The sequence below is a fragment of the Equus caballus genome, chromosome 21 (genome assembly GCF_041296265.1).
Source record: "Equus caballus isolate H_3958 breed thoroughbred chromosome 21, TB-T2T, whole genome shotgun sequence".
Lineage (NCBI taxonomy): Eukaryota > Metazoa > Chordata > Mammalia > Perissodactyla > Equidae > Equus > Equus caballus.
Genome location: NC_091704.1, coordinates 32,923,186 through 32,940,632, shown reverse-complemented (window position 1 = coordinate 32,940,632; position 17,447 = coordinate 32,923,186). Strand labels below are relative to the sequence as shown.

Below are 17,447 nucleotides of genomic sequence, written 5' to 3'. Positions count from 1 at the left end.
TTTTTCATCCACTGATGTGAAGAGAAACAAAATTCAGAAATCTGAGGGAGAGAGAAGACAGGGGGTGGGAAGGTTCACCCAAGCAGAAAGCTGCGTGTGTATGTGTGTGTTGTTTTAGTTCCAGGAAGAAACAGGACAAAGGAACAGTTAGGGTCCTATGAAGAGGTCAAAAAGATGTTTAATAGTTGGAAAAAAAGGACCACTATGAAGGAGAAGTTCCAAGGCTCAAAGCACCAAAACATCAAGCCTGCTTAGTACAGGACTAGGAGAAGGCGTCGAACCTTAAAGAGAAGGCAGACAAAGTTGCTTTCAAAAACATGAGCCATGGAGGGAGTAAGGGGAGGGCGAAAGGGGTAAAGGGGCACATATGTGTGGCAGTGGATAAAAACTAGACTATTGGGGGTGAACACGATACAGTCCACACAGGAACTGAAGTATAATAATGTACACCTGAGATTTTACACAATGTTATAAGCCAATATGAAATGAATAAAGCAATTAAAAAAAATAATGTCATGCACTTAAAACAAACACACACACAAATATGAGCCATGGCAAAGCCTGACACTAGTTAAATATTTAGAAAACACGGGTCTGCAACCAAGGTACCCAGCCCTCTTCTGAGGAACTGTTTTTGCCATATATTTTGCCCTGAATTGTTATTCCTTCATTTTAGGTAGAAACATAGGACTGATTTTGGGTCTTTCCTCTCAGCTCCCTTGCATACACGAGCCCTTTCAAAGATTTAAAGAAACAAATAACTTTGAAGAAATACTAAAAAGTAACTTCATCTAACAAAAGGTTCTTGGGTTGAGTGTTGCTCTTTGATCCACCATATGACGCCTGATACACCTAGGTCAAAAATCCTCTTCTGTAATTAATTTGATGTTTGTTTTTGAGTTCTCATGCAAATCTATAGCCAGAGTTAAACTAAACTTCATGATAGTAACGCACATAAGCTCAGAAAGGGAAAACAAGCCTTTAACGGAACCATAAGAAAACAACTCTCTATTGACCAATGTCGGAAGATGGGGAGTAATCTACATTTCAATTCTGAAATTTCAACAGCTGCTGCCTGTCATTATCCTCACCCAGAACTAAGAATGCTACAAAGTCAAATGCTTTCAGTGTTACACATCCTGAGCCTCTCAGGATTTTTTTATGGACACATGTAGAATGTAAAAGGACAGGGAATTTTAAGTCTGTTCAGAGATATACCTAAAAACTGTAGGTATTTTTCTAGATTCTATATTTAAGGTATAATCATTCCGGATCCTAACATTACTATTTAAATAGATTTTCATCTGCTCAAGGAGAGGTAACAGCCCTACAACTTGATAAATATTCGCAAAACTAGACAACTACATAAAAGACTAACAGGGGGCTGGCCCAGTGGCATAGTGGTTATGTTCAAGTGCTCCACCTCAGCGGCCCAGGGTTCGCAGGTTCAGATCCCAGCCACAGATCTATACATCGCTCATCAAGTCATGCTGTGGTGGCGTCCCACATACAAAATAGAGGAAGATTGGCACAGATGTTAGCTCAGGGACAATCTTCCTCAAGCAGAAGGAGGAAGATTGGCAATGTATGTTAGCTAAGGGCCAATCTTCCTCACCAATAAAAAACAAAAAAGAAGAAGAAGAATGGCATCAAAGACAGCCCACATTTAAAAAATATGAATGCATCAATCTATTATCTACCTTAAAGTCCCACAATTACCTGATAACCAAGCTCCCAAGAAGTTGCTTCCGCATTTTTAACTTTCCAGCTTATATTAGGTCCATCCTCACTTACTGAGATTTACTCTAATTAGTAAGAGGAGGAAATCAGATATCTACATATTTTTAGAGGACTTTCAAAGAAAAAGAAGGAAAACTGAAACAAGAAAAGATTAGCACTCTGTCTCTGAGCCCTAAAGTGTGAACTCTTTAATAATATGGCCATTCCATCACCAGCTCTGGTTGTACCACCAAGTATGGTTTTGAAATAAAGGGGTTTTTATATTTACACACTCCAAATTTATAATACACCATCACCTTAAAGAAAAAGAATATGGCAGTGGTGGCTCCCACTCCAAAGAACGTGGTGGGATCACTGATGGCAAAGTAGAGAGACAGAAAATATATTACGTTCCACCCTCCTAGCATATTATGTATAGAATAGTATTATTACAGATAAAGATACATATCAATTTCAACCAGGTGTTTTGTTGAGACTTGCAAAAATGAAACAAGGAAAATTGCAAATGAAAAATACATTACTTTTTATGCCAAAATAAGGTCTAGTTGGAAAATTTCAACCAGAAGTGAAATCTGGATAGCATAAGATCAGCTCAAGAGAATAATTTGAAGCTGTAATGATTCCTGAACCAAAAAATGTATTTCATATACACCCACAAATGGATTTTTAAAATACTAATTATTCTAACGTGGTTTGGAATCAGATGCCTTTTAATACTTGTTCACCTTCTAATATATTTGTTCACCTAATAATTTGTTATTATTACTTCTTTTCCTCAACCTCCAACTTTCTATAAGACTTGCATCTTGCCAATTACAGAATCATCAACACAAACACTTTTCATCAATATAACCGCCGAGATGGGGAAGAGAATATTCTATCACTATGGTTTTGAGTATCCCTATGGAATGAACCACAACTGGTTTATTTGGAGAAATCTCTCACTCTGTATAATGAATCTGTCATATGTATTTCTTTGATTAATTGAGTGCTGCTGTGCACAGACAGATCAATCTGTCTTCTTTTATTAGCATTGAGATTTTTTTAAATCTACGCATTAAATTGATGGATTTGTTAACATCTTGATCTTAGAGTTTTTAAGTGCTTACATATTTAATCTTAACAATTCCGGTATGTATGATTATCCAGAAATTGACATTTTCCCTTCTGAGTCTTCCCCCAGTTACGTTTATCCTTTTTCTGAGCCATGGATGTTAACTTACCCTACTTAAAATAACTCTTTACTGGAAAGCAATCCAAGGCAAGGTCCATAAGCCCAAAACATGCTTCCAATCATTTTTAACCTGAGATTATTGAAAAAATACCTTTTAATTTATATAGTTTTTTAATAGTTTTACTGTGGTATAATTGACATAAAATAAACTGCACATATTTAAAGCATACAGCTTGATAAGTTTTGACACCCGTATGCATCTGTGAAACCATCACCACAATGAAGAGAATAAGCGTATCCATCACCCCTCAGGATTTTCTCATGACTCTTTTAATCCCTCCAATCCATACTCCCTCCTCTTGTCTCCTGCCCCTATCCCTCAGGCAATCAGTGAAATAATTTCCATCACTAAATATTAATTTGCACTTTCTAGAACTTTACATAAATGGGATATAAATTTACACCTACATGGGAATTCTACTTTATGTGCTCCATTTTGTCTGGCATCTTTCACAAGGCATAATTCAGATTCATTCACGTTGTGGCATGTACCAATAGGTCATTCTTTTTTATTGTTGAATACTATTTCACTGTATGGATATACAGCACAATGCGTTTATCCATTCACCAGCTGATGACACTTGGGTTGTTTCCACTTTCATCCTATCACAGAAAAAAGTTGCTATGAACGTTTGTGTACAGGATTTTGTGTAAATGTAAGTTTTCATCTCTCCTAAGAGTGGAATGGCTTGATTATAACCTTGATTTGCATTTACCTTAAGTGACTGACAAACTGTTTTCCAAAGTGGTTGTACTACTTTACATTTCTACCAGCAGTGGAGTGTTCCACTTCTTCTACTCCCTTGCCAACGCATAATCTATTCAGGCTTTTTAATTTTAGACATTCTAATATGTGTGTGGTGCTTTTAATTTGTATTTCCCTAAAGACTACTGATGTTGAGCACCTTTGCATGTGCTTATTTACCTTCTTTGTATCTTGTTTGATGAAGCATCTGTCCAAATTTTTGGCCCATTTTTTAAGGTTTTTTTCCCTTATTATTGAATTCTGAGTGTTCTTTACATATCTGGATACAAGTTCCTTATCAGATATATGATTTCTAAATAATGTTTACCTCACCTCTGGATTGTCTTTTCACTCTCTAACAGTATCTTTCAAAAAGCAGAAGGCATTAAGTATTATGAAATCCCACTTACCAATTTTCTTTTTACGGATCATGCTTTTGGTGTCTTATCTAAGAAATCTTTGCCTAACCCAAGATGACAAAGATTTTCTCCTAGAAGTTTTCTAATTTTAGGTTTTATATTTAGGTCTAGGATCCATTTTGATTTAATTTTGGTACATGTTATAAGGTTAGAGTACTTTTAAATCTTGTTCTTGTGTCAGTTTTCTCTATTTGCTATTAATTTCTAATTTTATTGGATTTTAGTCAGAAAACACATTATACATAGTCATGTGTGTAAAATTTTATGTGCATTTCAAAAGAACATGTATTTTCTATTTGAGAGTAAAATGATATAATTATCAATTAGATCAACTTTGTTAATTGGCTATTTAAATCCTTTATACATGTTTTTTTTAATTTCACCTGTTGTCTTATGAAGAAAATATGGTTAACTTCTACTGGTTATGGATCTGTTTACCTTTTCTTACATTTTTCTTAGTTTATGCTTTATATAGTTCAGAATTATGTAGTTAAACATGTAAAAGTTCATGATCACTCAGCTATCTTAGTATATCAAAACAAAATCTCATTATTCTAGTTAATGTTTTTTGCTTTGAATTTCATTTCATCTGATATTACAATTACTCCTAGTACATTCTTCTCAATGGTCTTTTTTAGGGTATCTTTTCTATCCCTTTATTTTTACCTTACTGCAACTTTTTGTTGTAGAAGAGTTTCTTGTCACCTTGGCTGAATATGTTATAATCATTGTTTTCATGCCACCCATATTATAAAAGAATTTAATCTATTTACATTTATTGTGATTACTACAGTATATATAGATGTTTTCTATTTATCATAACTTTTTGTTTATTTTATTTTTTTCCATTCTTGCATTTTGCTGAATTTTTCAAATATCCTTTGCTTTCGATCTTTATAGCATATTTTCTTTCATAAATTTCATTTTTAAAAAGTTATGAGAAAAATTCACACAATACAGAAAAAGCAAAAATTCTATTTGATCCCAGTAAACTCTCACTCCATTCTCTAAGATAATTTATTAGCTGAATACGTAACCTTTCAGACATTTAAAATACATGCTTATAGGAGCTGGCCCTGTGGCCAAGTAGTTAAAGTTACATGTTCTCCACTTTAGCAGCCTGGGGTTCATGGTTTGGATCCCAGGTGTGGACCTACGTCACTCATCAGCCATGCTGTGGTGGCATCCCACATACAAAGTAGAGGAAGACTGGCACAGCTGTTAGCTCACAGCTAAGCGTCCTCAAGCAAAAAAACAGGAGGATTGGCAATGGATGCTAGCTCAGGGCAAATCTTCCTCACAACAAATAAAACAGAATAAAAAACATATGTATATAGATCATCTTACTTTTATTGTTCCAGTATTTACCCTTTTTATTTTATTTTATAACACTGTGAAACTTCAGTTGTACATTATTAGTCAGTCACCATAAAAATGTGCCCCTTTACTCCTTATGTCCATCCCCCAACCCCCTGCCCCTCCAGTAACCACAACCTGTTCTCTCTGTTCGTGTGTTAGTTTAACCACATATGAGTGAAATCATATGGTGTTTGTCTTTCTCTGTATGGCTTATTTTGCTTAACGTAATACCCTTAAGGTCCACCCATGTTGCAAATGGGACGATTTGTCTTTTTTTTAAAGCTAAGTAATATTCCATTGTATATATATATACCACATCTTCTTTATCCAATCATCAGTTGATGGGCACTTGGGTTGCTTCCACGTCTTGGCTATTGTGAATAATGCTACAATGAACACATGGGTGCATAAGTCTCTTTGAATTGTTGATTTCAAGTTCTTTGGATAAATACCCAGTAGTGGGATAGCTGGGTCATACAGTACTTGTATTTTTAATATTCTGAGAAATCTCCATACTGTTTTCCATTGTGGCTATACCAGTTTGCATTCCCACCAGCAGGGTATGGGGGGGTTCCCTTTTCTCCACATCCTCTCCAACATTTGTTATTTTTTGTCTTGGTGATTATAGAGATTCTAATGTGTGTAACATGATATCTTAGAGTAGTTTTGATTTGCATTTCCCTGATCATTAGTGATGTTGAACATCTTTTCATGTGCCTGTTGGCCATCTGTATATCTTCTTTGGAAAAATGTCTGTTCAGATCCTCTACCCATTTTTTGATCGGGTTATTTGCATTTTTGCTGTTGAGTTGTGTGAGCTCTTTATATATTTTGGAGATTAACCCCTTGTCAGATATATGATTTGCAAATATTTTCTCCCAGTTGGTGGGTTGTCTTTTCATTTTGTTCCTGGTTTCCCTTGCCTTGCAGAAGCTCTTTAGTCTGATGAAGTCCCATTTGTTTATTTTTCTTTTGTTTCTGTTGTCCAAGTAGACATGGTATTCAGAAAGATCCTTCTAAGATGGATGTCAAAGAGTGTACTGCCTATATTTTCTTCTAGGAGTTTTATGGTTGCATGTCTTGCCTTCAAGTCTTTAATCCATTTTGAGTTAATTTTTGTGTATGGCAAAAGATAATGGTCCACTTTCATTCTTTTGCATGTGGCTGTCCAGTTTTCCCAACACCATTTATTGAAGAGAATTTTCTTTCTCCATTGCATGTTCTTAGCTCCTTTGTTCAAGATTAGCTGTCTGTAGATGTGTGGTTTTACTTCTGGGCTTTCAATTCTGTTTCATTGATCTGTGCGTCTGTTTTGGTATCAGTACTATGCTGTTTTGATTACTATAGCTTTGTAGTATATTTTGAAGTCAGGGATTGTGGTGCCTCCAGCTTTGTTTTTTTTTCTCAAGATTGTTTTAGCTATTCAGGGTCTTTTGTTGTCCCATATGAATTTTAGGATTCTTTGTTCTATTTCCATGAAGAATGTCATTGGGATTGCATTGAATCTGTAGATTGCTTTAGGTAGTATGGACATCTTAACTATATTTATTATTCTAATCCATGTTCATAGAGTATCTTTCAATTCTTCATGTCATCCTCAATTTCTTTCAATAATGTCTTATAGTTTTCACTGTATAGGTCTTTCACCTCCTTGGTTAAATCTATTCCTAGATATTTTATTCTTTTTGTTGTGATTGTAAATGGGATTGTACTCTTGAGTTCTCTTTCTGTTAGTTTGTTATTAGAGTGCAGAAATGCAACTTTTTGTAAGTTGATTTTGTACCCTGCAACTTTGCTATAGTTGTTGATTATTTCTAATAGTTTTGCAATGGATTCTTTAGGGTTTTCTATATATGAAATCAGGTTGTCTGCAAACAGTGAGAGTTTCACTTCTTCACTGCCTGGTTAGATACCTTTTCTTTCTTTCTCTTACCTAATTGCTTTGGCCAAAACCTCCAGTACTATGTTGAATGAGAGTGGAGACCCTTATCTTATTCCTGTTATCAAAAGGATGGCTTTCACTACATGCCCAGAAACTGATGACTGGATAAAGAAGATGTGGTATATATACACAATGGAATACTACTCAGCCATAAAAAAAGACGAAATTGGCCCATTCACAACAACGTGGATGGACCTCGAGGGCATTATGTTAAGCGAAATAAGTCAGTCAGAGAAAGACGATCTCTATATGACTCCACTCATAGGTGGAAATTAGTATATTGAGAAGGAGATCTGATCGGTGGTTACCAGGGAAAAGGGGGGGTGGGTGGAGGGTTCGGAGGGGGAAGTGGTGTACCCACAACATGACTAACAAAAATGTACAACTGAAATCTCACAAGCTTGTAATCTATCATAACATTAATAAAAAAAAATAAAAAAAAAAATAAAAAAGGATGGCTTTCAGTTTTTGACCATTGAGTATGTTGGCTGTGGGTATGTCATATGGCCTTTATTATGTTGAGATACTTTCCTTCTGTACCCATTTTATGCTAGGTTTTTATCATAAATGGATGTTGGATCTTGTTAAATGCTTTCTCTGCATCTGTTGAGATAATCATGTGGTTTTTATTCCTCATTTTGTTAATGTGGTATATCACATTGATTGATTTGCAGATGTTGAACCATCCCTGCCTCCTGGTTATAGATCCTGCTTGATCATGGTGCATGATCCTTTTAATGCACTGCTACATTTGGTTTGCCAGTGTTTCATTGAGGAGTTTTGCATCTATGTTCATCAGCGATATTGGCCTTTAATTTTCCTTTTTTGTGTTGTCCTTGTCCAGCTTTGGGATTAGGGTGACATGGACCTTGTAAAATGTGTTAGGAAGTGTTTTGTCTTCAACTTTTTGGAATTTTACCCCTAATTTTTAAAGATACATATTGAAATCTCAATTTTTTTTTTTTTTTTTTACAATCTATACTTTACATAAGAAAAAGAATATGCTTTCACGCTTCTTTCTCTTTACCTGACTCTGCGATCTTCCATGTTGAAATCAGAAATAATGCTATTTCTTGTGTATGTTTCTGTGATTATAATTAATGGTTTGTTTTTCTTCAAAATATGTCTAAGTATAGGATTTTTTTCTTGGTACTCAGAGGGCTCATTAAATCTGAATATTCTTTTTTTTCATATTTAAAGCTCTTTTTCTATTATTTCTTTGACTATTTTATTCTTTCTGGTTTCTTTTTATTCTCCTTTCAGAGTTCGTCTTAGAGGGATGTTGGGACTTCTGTAACTATTCCCTATGTCTCTTAAATTTTCTCTCACATTTCAAAAGTATTCCTTTTGCAAGGCACTCTGAGAAAATTCCCTAGCTTGATCCTTAGCTTCACTAATTTACATCTGAGTTGTGTCAACTGACATTTTCATTTGAAATTTAGTAAAATTTTAATTTCCCAAGGTCTGTGTTAGATTCTTTTTCATGAATATCAAACCTTCCTACATGTCTATAAATGTCTTCTTCTGATCATCCTATTACCTCTAGGTCCTTGGATATTTTTTCTTCTGACTTCTGATTGGGTGTCTTTCTTTCATGGTGTTGATTTTCCTCATATTATGGCGTGTCATGATTATATGCTTATCTTTTGTTTGAGAATCTGTGTTTGCCAGTTCTTTTGTTTACCATTGCCTATCTCCAGTGATTAATAGGGACAGACAAGTGGCTTATCTCCTGTGTGTGTGGGCTTTCGAACCCACCTGGCAGTCAGTACATTACTGGGGCATTGCCTTACCTCTCTGCGTCTAGCACCCACATTCAAAGATTTAGTTTGTGAGTAAACACAGCTGCTACCCCTACTTAACACAAGGAGAGAAGAAAAATAAAGGCACAGCTCCAAATGTAAAGCCCTAATTAATAACTCTGAGAAGCTCTCTGATAAATAATCCTGATGAATTCCCCTTCTATTTCATGTTTCCATTGTCTGTACTTCAAGCTTTGTCTTGCTTTCCTTTCTTTGTTATAGATTTAAATCTATCTTTGTTATGGATTTAATTTATTATTTTTTGTTTTCTGATATTTTTGTCATTTCATGACATTTTGGCAAGGGAAGGAGAATAGACACATTTAAAAAAATAGACCTTCAATTTTTAATCAGAAGAGCTTAACATACTAGTATTAAAAAATGATAATTAACTTTATATGACAAATTCTTCACATTATTACCTCTTGCAATGATGCCATAAGCATCAGTGAATTTCAAAATCAAAATAATCAATCATCTTCAACAGAGCCTTTTGACAATACTTTGGACCTTAAGAAATTAAAAGCAACAAATTTGTGACACCTCAAAACAAACCTAACCAGTTCTATTTTGTTCAGCTCAAAGTTTACAGATAGGACAAGACTGACGTCACCTCTCACTGTCACCTCCCAAGAGAGTGGAAGGTCACCAAGCCCACTGTTTCCTCCATGACTTTTGTCGATCTGTTCCTTTTCCTAGACTGTCTTTTCTTCTGTGATGTCTCCTTTGTCCTTTCTATGTGATCCTAATTGCACCTCGTACTCAATCCTGTTGTATGCAATCCCACACCAGACCGTAATGCTTCTCAAAGTAAACAGCACAGTGATAGCAGCTTTGTTAAGTTAGTATTAGTTTTTCGTTATTTTATGTATGTCTAGCCTGCCTCACACTACACACGCAGAAGAAAACTTTGAGATTTATCTAAATGTCTACCGTACAAAAAAGTAAAAATAAACAATTGAGGAAGTCTGGACTAAAGGAAACTAGAGAAAATAATGCATTATAATCCTGCATGGTTTTTAGGGCTCTATGGTTCCTTGGGGCCAAAGCAAAGTAGATACTATGAATTTCAAGATAAAAAATAAACTAGTTACATTATACCAAACAGGAGAACACTTATCAGCATCCTCAGCTGTTAGAAAAGAAAGCAACCTTGGAAAAGTTAAGTGCCTTGCCCAATGTCCCATGGCTTGTTTTGCCAGAGAAAAATACTGATCTCTTGACTTCCAATGCTGTTGCTGCAATACCATACTGAAACCAAATACACAATGAAAATTAGTTGCTATTATGGCAACCCCTGGGAAAAACAGAAATACCTATTCCCTTGTGAGGGATAAGAAGTTAAGCTAAGAAACCAACACAAATGTTCTGTGAGGAAGTTTGGTAGAATTGGAAGATATGAAATGACCCGATTGCCCCTAAAAAGGAAACAGTGGTGAGGCAGCAACCTCAGAGGCAAATGAGATCCCTATTGCCAAGGCAGGGTCAAAAGGCCAGGAAACTAGTTTCTAGAACATTCTATATGTATACATAGTCTTAGAAGAAGCAGATTGTTATGTGCTATACTAAACTATCACTGAGAAGACAGATTTAAAAAAATTTCCTAGGGCACTTCTCCAGAAGAAAACAAAAATTAAGGTCAGGTCTACATCAGCCAGTAACAGACTTCTGGGCCCCTAGATACATTTATTTGGCTCTGCTGACTGTTTGGCTCAGTTTTCCCTTAGCAAGTGTAAAAAACGCTTGAACACCACCACCCTGGGATCCTGTTCAACCAATTCAGATAGCTGTGGCCTTTTAACTCACATCCAAGTGACTTGGCTTTATACCAATATCATTTCCCCTAGTATAGCCTAAGCTTAAGTGAGAAAGTACACAGCTCAGAGAGCCAGGAGTTAACTGGCTGTTCCCATTCCAGAAAGTCCTGGTTCTTTTCCTAGATAAGGAAACAATTCTATATCAAGAAGTTTCTATCACTCAATATTACATATCACACTGGATCCACAACTATAAAAAGAGAATTAGTGGAAATATCACCATTTATTCTTAAAGCATCTCTCTTGAGGATCCTTAGGCAATTTAACTTTTCTTTTCCAGCCCAATCCCTTAGGAAATAAATAGTGATGATTTATTAAAACTTACATTTTACAGATAAGAAAACAACAACAAGAAGTTCAAATGCAGAGAGGGACACTCTACTTGCTGAATCACATTTTTTCCCTATAAATATACAACAGATGCAGAAAATGCATGTTTGCTTGTGTGTAGCTGACAGTAATTGAGCTCATGGCACAGTCACAAGGTATTCTCTGGACATGGCCTTACTTGGGCCCCCGCTCTGTACTGTCACTTTCCTTTGCCAGCCAGGGTCATGTTTTCTTGCCACCTCTCCCACAGAAACTCATGTTTGGAGATGTCTAAAACAGTTCTCAAATGACAAGCTGCTCTCTCCTATACTCGCAACAAATCTAGGCAACTCCACTGTCCCCTTAAAGCAATGTGGCCATAATAACCTCTTCAAGCCTGTCTGCCTATACTGTTGCTTTTTCCAATATACAACTAATTTACTGGTTTATATCGTCTTGATTCCTCCTCCGTCTTTGTTGTATAGTGTGACTCTCAGAGCCAGTGAGTACAGTGAATTTTTTAATAGGAGGTAATAGTGAGGATATGGAGGGAATAATCATAATATACTTAGGACTGTGAGAACGTATCAGATAAAAATTAAAGAGTTAGCCTTCCCTCTGAAATAAGTTTTCATAAAAGATTCTGAAGGAAGAAAGCTTCATTTTAGTGAAAGACATCAAATGGCGTGGGTACAAAAAGCAGAAATTAAAAGGAGCAGGCCACAGTGGCCCCTGGGTTGCCTGTCAAGTAGTGTGCCCTGTACAGTTTCTGGAGAAATTAAGAAATGCAAATAACTGGACAGATTAACAGCACCCGAAGATAACTAGCAGGATACAAAGAAACAGCACCTTTCACTAGGAGGAGGAGGCGTTTTCCTCCAGGCACACAAAGGAACAGGACAGAGTCAACATCTGTTTCATATAACAGCTTGGCTGCTGAAAGAAGCAACCTTTAAAAAAATGGCTTAGCTGACAATCCTCAAAAATCATTCAATCACTATTGCACGGGCTGAAGGAAATGGGTAAATGAACACAATTTGCACTGTCCACACTACTCTCACCACCTTCTGAAAAAGAAAAGTTGTCTTTTCTTTAGAGGAAAAAATTAAGCGCAAACAAAAATCTTCATGAACTTTCCTTTTGATTGACAAGCAGCAGCGATGAACACTGAAGCACAAAAGACAGCAAACTGCTTTTTAGCTTTTCTTTGCCTTTCCCAGTGTCAAATGGGAAGAGAAAAGTGCCAAAAAGTATACTGAGTGGGAATGGTGGCTGGGATAGGGGGTGGGGGAAAAACTCAGACATAACTCATTAGAATATTAGAGGAGGAAAACAAGTCATTTGACAAAACCCATCATGCTTCCAGAATTCAGTTAGGAAAAGAAAAGGGAATATTATGATGTCTGGATTCTTATCAATAAATGCTAACAATCCAAACATGCTAAAAAGTAAAATTTTCCTCTCTGGATTCTATCAATTTGCAAACGAAATTTCAAAATCAAGAGAAAAATATCCAAGATTGCATAAAAATCTGTTTGTAGACTCAAGAACTGGAAATTTCTAAAATGAAAAATTATCAGAGTTGTGATGTCACTGCTGTGTGACCACGGCTTTCAAGTCAGCTAAGTGCCAGATGCTTCACTTACCTTAGTAATGTGGTTCAAATACAGAAGTCAGACAGAATGAAAGCAATTAAGAGGCACTATGATAGACAGAAGACATTTTTCAGGTGGAACCCGAAAAGAGAAGGAAAGGCAAGAAGGTAGGGAGGGACAAGAACCTTCAATGTTGATGCAGGTGTTGTGCCAAAACATTTGCTAAGCAGTTAGCCACAAGGCTCCAGCGAGGGCCCTTCCCAGCAAGTTTTCAGTTTAAACAGGTATAACACAACGGAGAGCAAGATCACCTTGGCTGTGAGGGAGAGAGGCATGACCACAAAGAGAAAAAGCTATCAATACATGATTTGTGTTATTTTTAGAGACCTTGGGAAAAAGCCTTTACGGAGAGGTGTTTTTAGGGGGGTGTGAAAGAGTAACGGTATAATTATAATACATGAATCTTCCCAAAATGTTAGCTATGGGCCAGGCAATCTCTAACAACCTGACCTACATTAACTAATTTAGTCCTCACAAGAATTATATGATGTAGAAGCTATTGTTACTACACTTTACAGCTGAGAAAACAGAGATACAGGAAAGTGGACTTGCCTAGAAGCACAGAGAATGGCTGGGCTTTGAAATAAGTCACTGGGAGGAAGGAAAACTCTTTGAAAGATTTATCTTTCTGTCTATGCAGGATCCTGCCAGGTATCTTAAAAGTAAAAGTAATTAATTAAAACTAAAAGAGAAAGGATTTAGATAAGTTTCAGCAGAAACTTTCCAAATCAAAGAGTATGCAGGAAAAAAAAGCTCACCAAGCAATACTACAGAACGTCCTTTGCAGGGTTCAGAATTCATACTCAGCCTCGCTGGATGGTATTAAAAAGTCCCTTCAAGAACAGAAGGGATTAACCTAGAAATTTGTTCTAGGCCTATAAGAAGTAATATTTGGCTTTAATCAAGGAGAGAAGTTAAGTACACAACGAGAGTCTCCCCTCATGTCCAGTCTGTGAGGGCACTGGGCTTGTCCTGAAATCTAAGCACCACCACTTTCTAGAACCCAGCCTGGGCACAGAATACGTACTCAGCAAATATTTGTTGAATCAATGAATTAGAAAGAATAAAAGAACATGAAAACGATATGTTTGTGGAAGATTCTAGATAGTTTGGGAAGTTGAGGTGAGACTGATTCAGAATGCAGTCTTGAAGAAATCAGAGGAGGGAAGCATGACTACAGCACTGGGGTAAGAACCATAACTGAACAAGATTTTGACTTGAAAGGCCTCTAAATAAACAGAGTAAGAGATACAAAATAAATGACAAAAGTGGCTGCGATAATTAGAGATTAAGTCCTATAAAAGTTTTTGAGCTGAGAACAAGGCGTTCATGTTTTATCAATACAGTGTTAATGAAAATCATACCAACATGAGAAGACTCTAAATTGTGCATACAATAACGATAAAAGCAACAGCAGATAACACGTGGGAGCACATCTCTTGTGCCAGCCACTGGATAAAATGTTCTGTATATAGTGCAAGCACTTCTCCAAATAACCTTCATCAAGTCACTCGATACTTCTGTGTCTAGGTGTCTTGTATCTCATTGTTCATGAGATAATAACAGCATCTACTCTCTAGGCACAAAGTTGCAAAGATTAGATGAGAATGTGTGAGGGGAGAGAAATGGGAATGGGGGAAAAAATAGAAGAAAATTTAGAGTTCCAATTTCACATAATCAGGGCAGCCTGGTGAGTGTGATGAGTAAGTTAAGGAGAACAAGTCATTCTCAAAATAGTGAAAACAGAACTCGCCTGTCATACCATCAGGCTGGACTCATTATGTTTACCTTTGTGTCATCCCTTACCTTGTATGTATTTTTCCCCCTTAATTTCATTATTTTCAAACATTTCATTAATTTCAAATATTTGTTTACATGAATGTCTCCATCACTGAACCATGAGTTCCTTGAATACAGAGGATGTGTTTTAAGTATTGTTTATTCCCTGCTCCTAGAATCACGCCTGACACACAATTGATTGTGCTAGAATGATTGCATGAAAGGTAGGGAAAGACCATGTGCGAAAAATCGATGTGAATGAGAATTACAGGAATTTTTAGGTGAAAGATGTAGGAAACACCTTCATAAAAAATAAAATTGATAAGAACATAGAATTATATATGTATATATGTTATACAAGTAAATTATATATATATACACACACATACACACACAGAGAGACATCTATCACTTTAACACACATAAAGTTTGTTATTAAGATCTCCCAAAGTGATTTTCACTTAATTTAACTCCATTGGTCATTGTTATTTCATTCCATACCATTCCTTCTTACTAGATAAGGATCATAAGTTCACGCCTCTTTTGATTTTGAAGAAGTGAGAAATTTAACTTACGGTTGAGAGGTGGTGTGATGGAGAGCCTTAGAACTATCTGAAATGGGTACCGGAAGGAGTTAGTGGAGAAGGAGGGCCATGCTGATCTCCTGAATTACTCCTGATGGCCCAGGATAAGCAGAATAATCTGAGCATCCCACACTTCCACCATGTTGTGGCTGTCAATATCTATTATCTTTATACCTATCTTCTTGAGTTTCTCCTTTGATTTCAGAATTTTTCCCTGGATTGACAACTCAACTGAACTCTGATTAACCTGTCTTCTGAGCAACCCTCTACAGGTGAATAAAGGTTTCATATCTCCACACATTGATCCTCCAACACTCAACTCTTTCCTCCTGAACTTAGAAATTCTCCGCCAAGCAACGTGCTCCCAAACAACTTGATTTCAGTAGATCATAATTCTCCCTAAATGCCATATGCCTTATATTGGAATGAGCTTCTTGGTATGTAAGATAGACTCCAAATCCTAGAAAAGCTACACTCTTTACATGTGTTAGCCTCCTTTTCAGGCATTCTTGTGTGAAACATATCCTAGCGCCCAGTCCTATTTTAGGCAGAGCAGGCCCTCAAAAACTATTTGTTAAATGAAGGAATTAGTGAATTAGTGTTAAATAAAGGAATCAAGGGATGAACTCCCTCCCTTGCTTGCCTCTGAGCATGCGAAACAGGATGCACAATTCGATTTCACTTAGAAAATCGCCTTCTCCTTGAGACTGTCTCTCAACTGAAAACAGAACTATTAAAATTGAGGGAGTAGAATACCACATGCCAAAAACCACATATCATTAGCCTGGAACTAAAGTACCTGTCCCAGTCCCGGAAGCTGTATCTTTCACCTAGGTCTCAACCTCATCACACAGTAGGCGTGAACTAAAATATTACCACCAAACCCTATGGTATCCTCTCCATTGTAATTTCCATTTCAGCAATTGTCAGGGCACAATTTTTCAGTAAAATTAAACCTTGCTTGGGAACAGATGGATTCTCACCCTATACCCCCCATCCTCTAATTTGATCTTTTATTGTACTGAATCTCAATGGTACAAAGTCAAGGCTATAAAAATCCCTTGAAGTGTTCACTTTAAGTGTCCACATACATTCACTATTTACATCATCCAACTAAACATCTATACTAAATGCCTTATCAATTAATCAACAGTTTCTTACACCTGGAGGATGTTCAATAAAAGTTTTGTCTAGTCTAGTAATAAAATACTTACTAAGTATCATCCATGTTTAAAATCAATAGAATTTTCAAACCACACATTTTGATTCCATGGACTTTCACAATATGTTCTCTGACTCTAACTATGGTCACCAAGAAGCAGAGAGTCACCTGAAACCACAAAGTAATATTAACATAGTCAACCTAAAAGAACATAGTCTTTTACAATTTTTACATAGAAAAATTATTCTATTACAAGAAGCTTCATGTTTTATTTTTGTAGTCAAAACGACAAAACCAAATGTGTTAAAGGAAAATCAGAATTTATCAACCATGGTTGATTAATTTTAATATTAATGATTAATGATTAATATTAATGCTATAAAAGTCAAAGGGAGCTATAAAGCAGACTAACAGAAGTAAATTTGTGTTAGATACAGTTCTCTATAACAAACACCTGAAAAGACCGCTAGCACATTATGCGATAAAAATAAGAAGGCATCAAACACTATTAAAATGGCATAAAGTTTGTGTTTCAATTTCATCAAGTTACAAATAGGTCACAGTTAGAATGAGCTTAAAAAAAAAAAACAGGGTAAGGTCGATATCACAAAGTGATTAAAGAGATGGAAGAGAAGTTTCTTCTAAGTCATTAAACTCACCAATATTATACTGAACTCCAGAGCACTTACCATTTTCCTGTGCCATTAGAGAATTTAGTAGGTTCACTGAATTGACTGATTTCTTTGTTAACCTATTTACATGGGTTAAGAGCCTGACTGACATAGAACACAACCAAAAAATCCCAGACAGAGAGTGTAATGAAAGACTGAGTGATGTATAGTTTGGGGTACAGCCTATCCAATAAATGTGCTTGACCAGCAAAGAATCCATTGGCAAAGA

General features: G+C 36.2%; 1 protein-coding gene across 10 annotated transcripts in view; it reads right to left on the bottom strand.

The window, feature by feature from the left end:
- The window catches only part of ARL15 (ADP ribosylation factor like GTPase 15), a 401,584-nt gene that overhangs the window by 223,415 nt on the left and 160,722 nt on the right, over window positions 1–17,447 (bottom strand). The gene's annotated exons all lie outside the window — the stretch shown is intronic.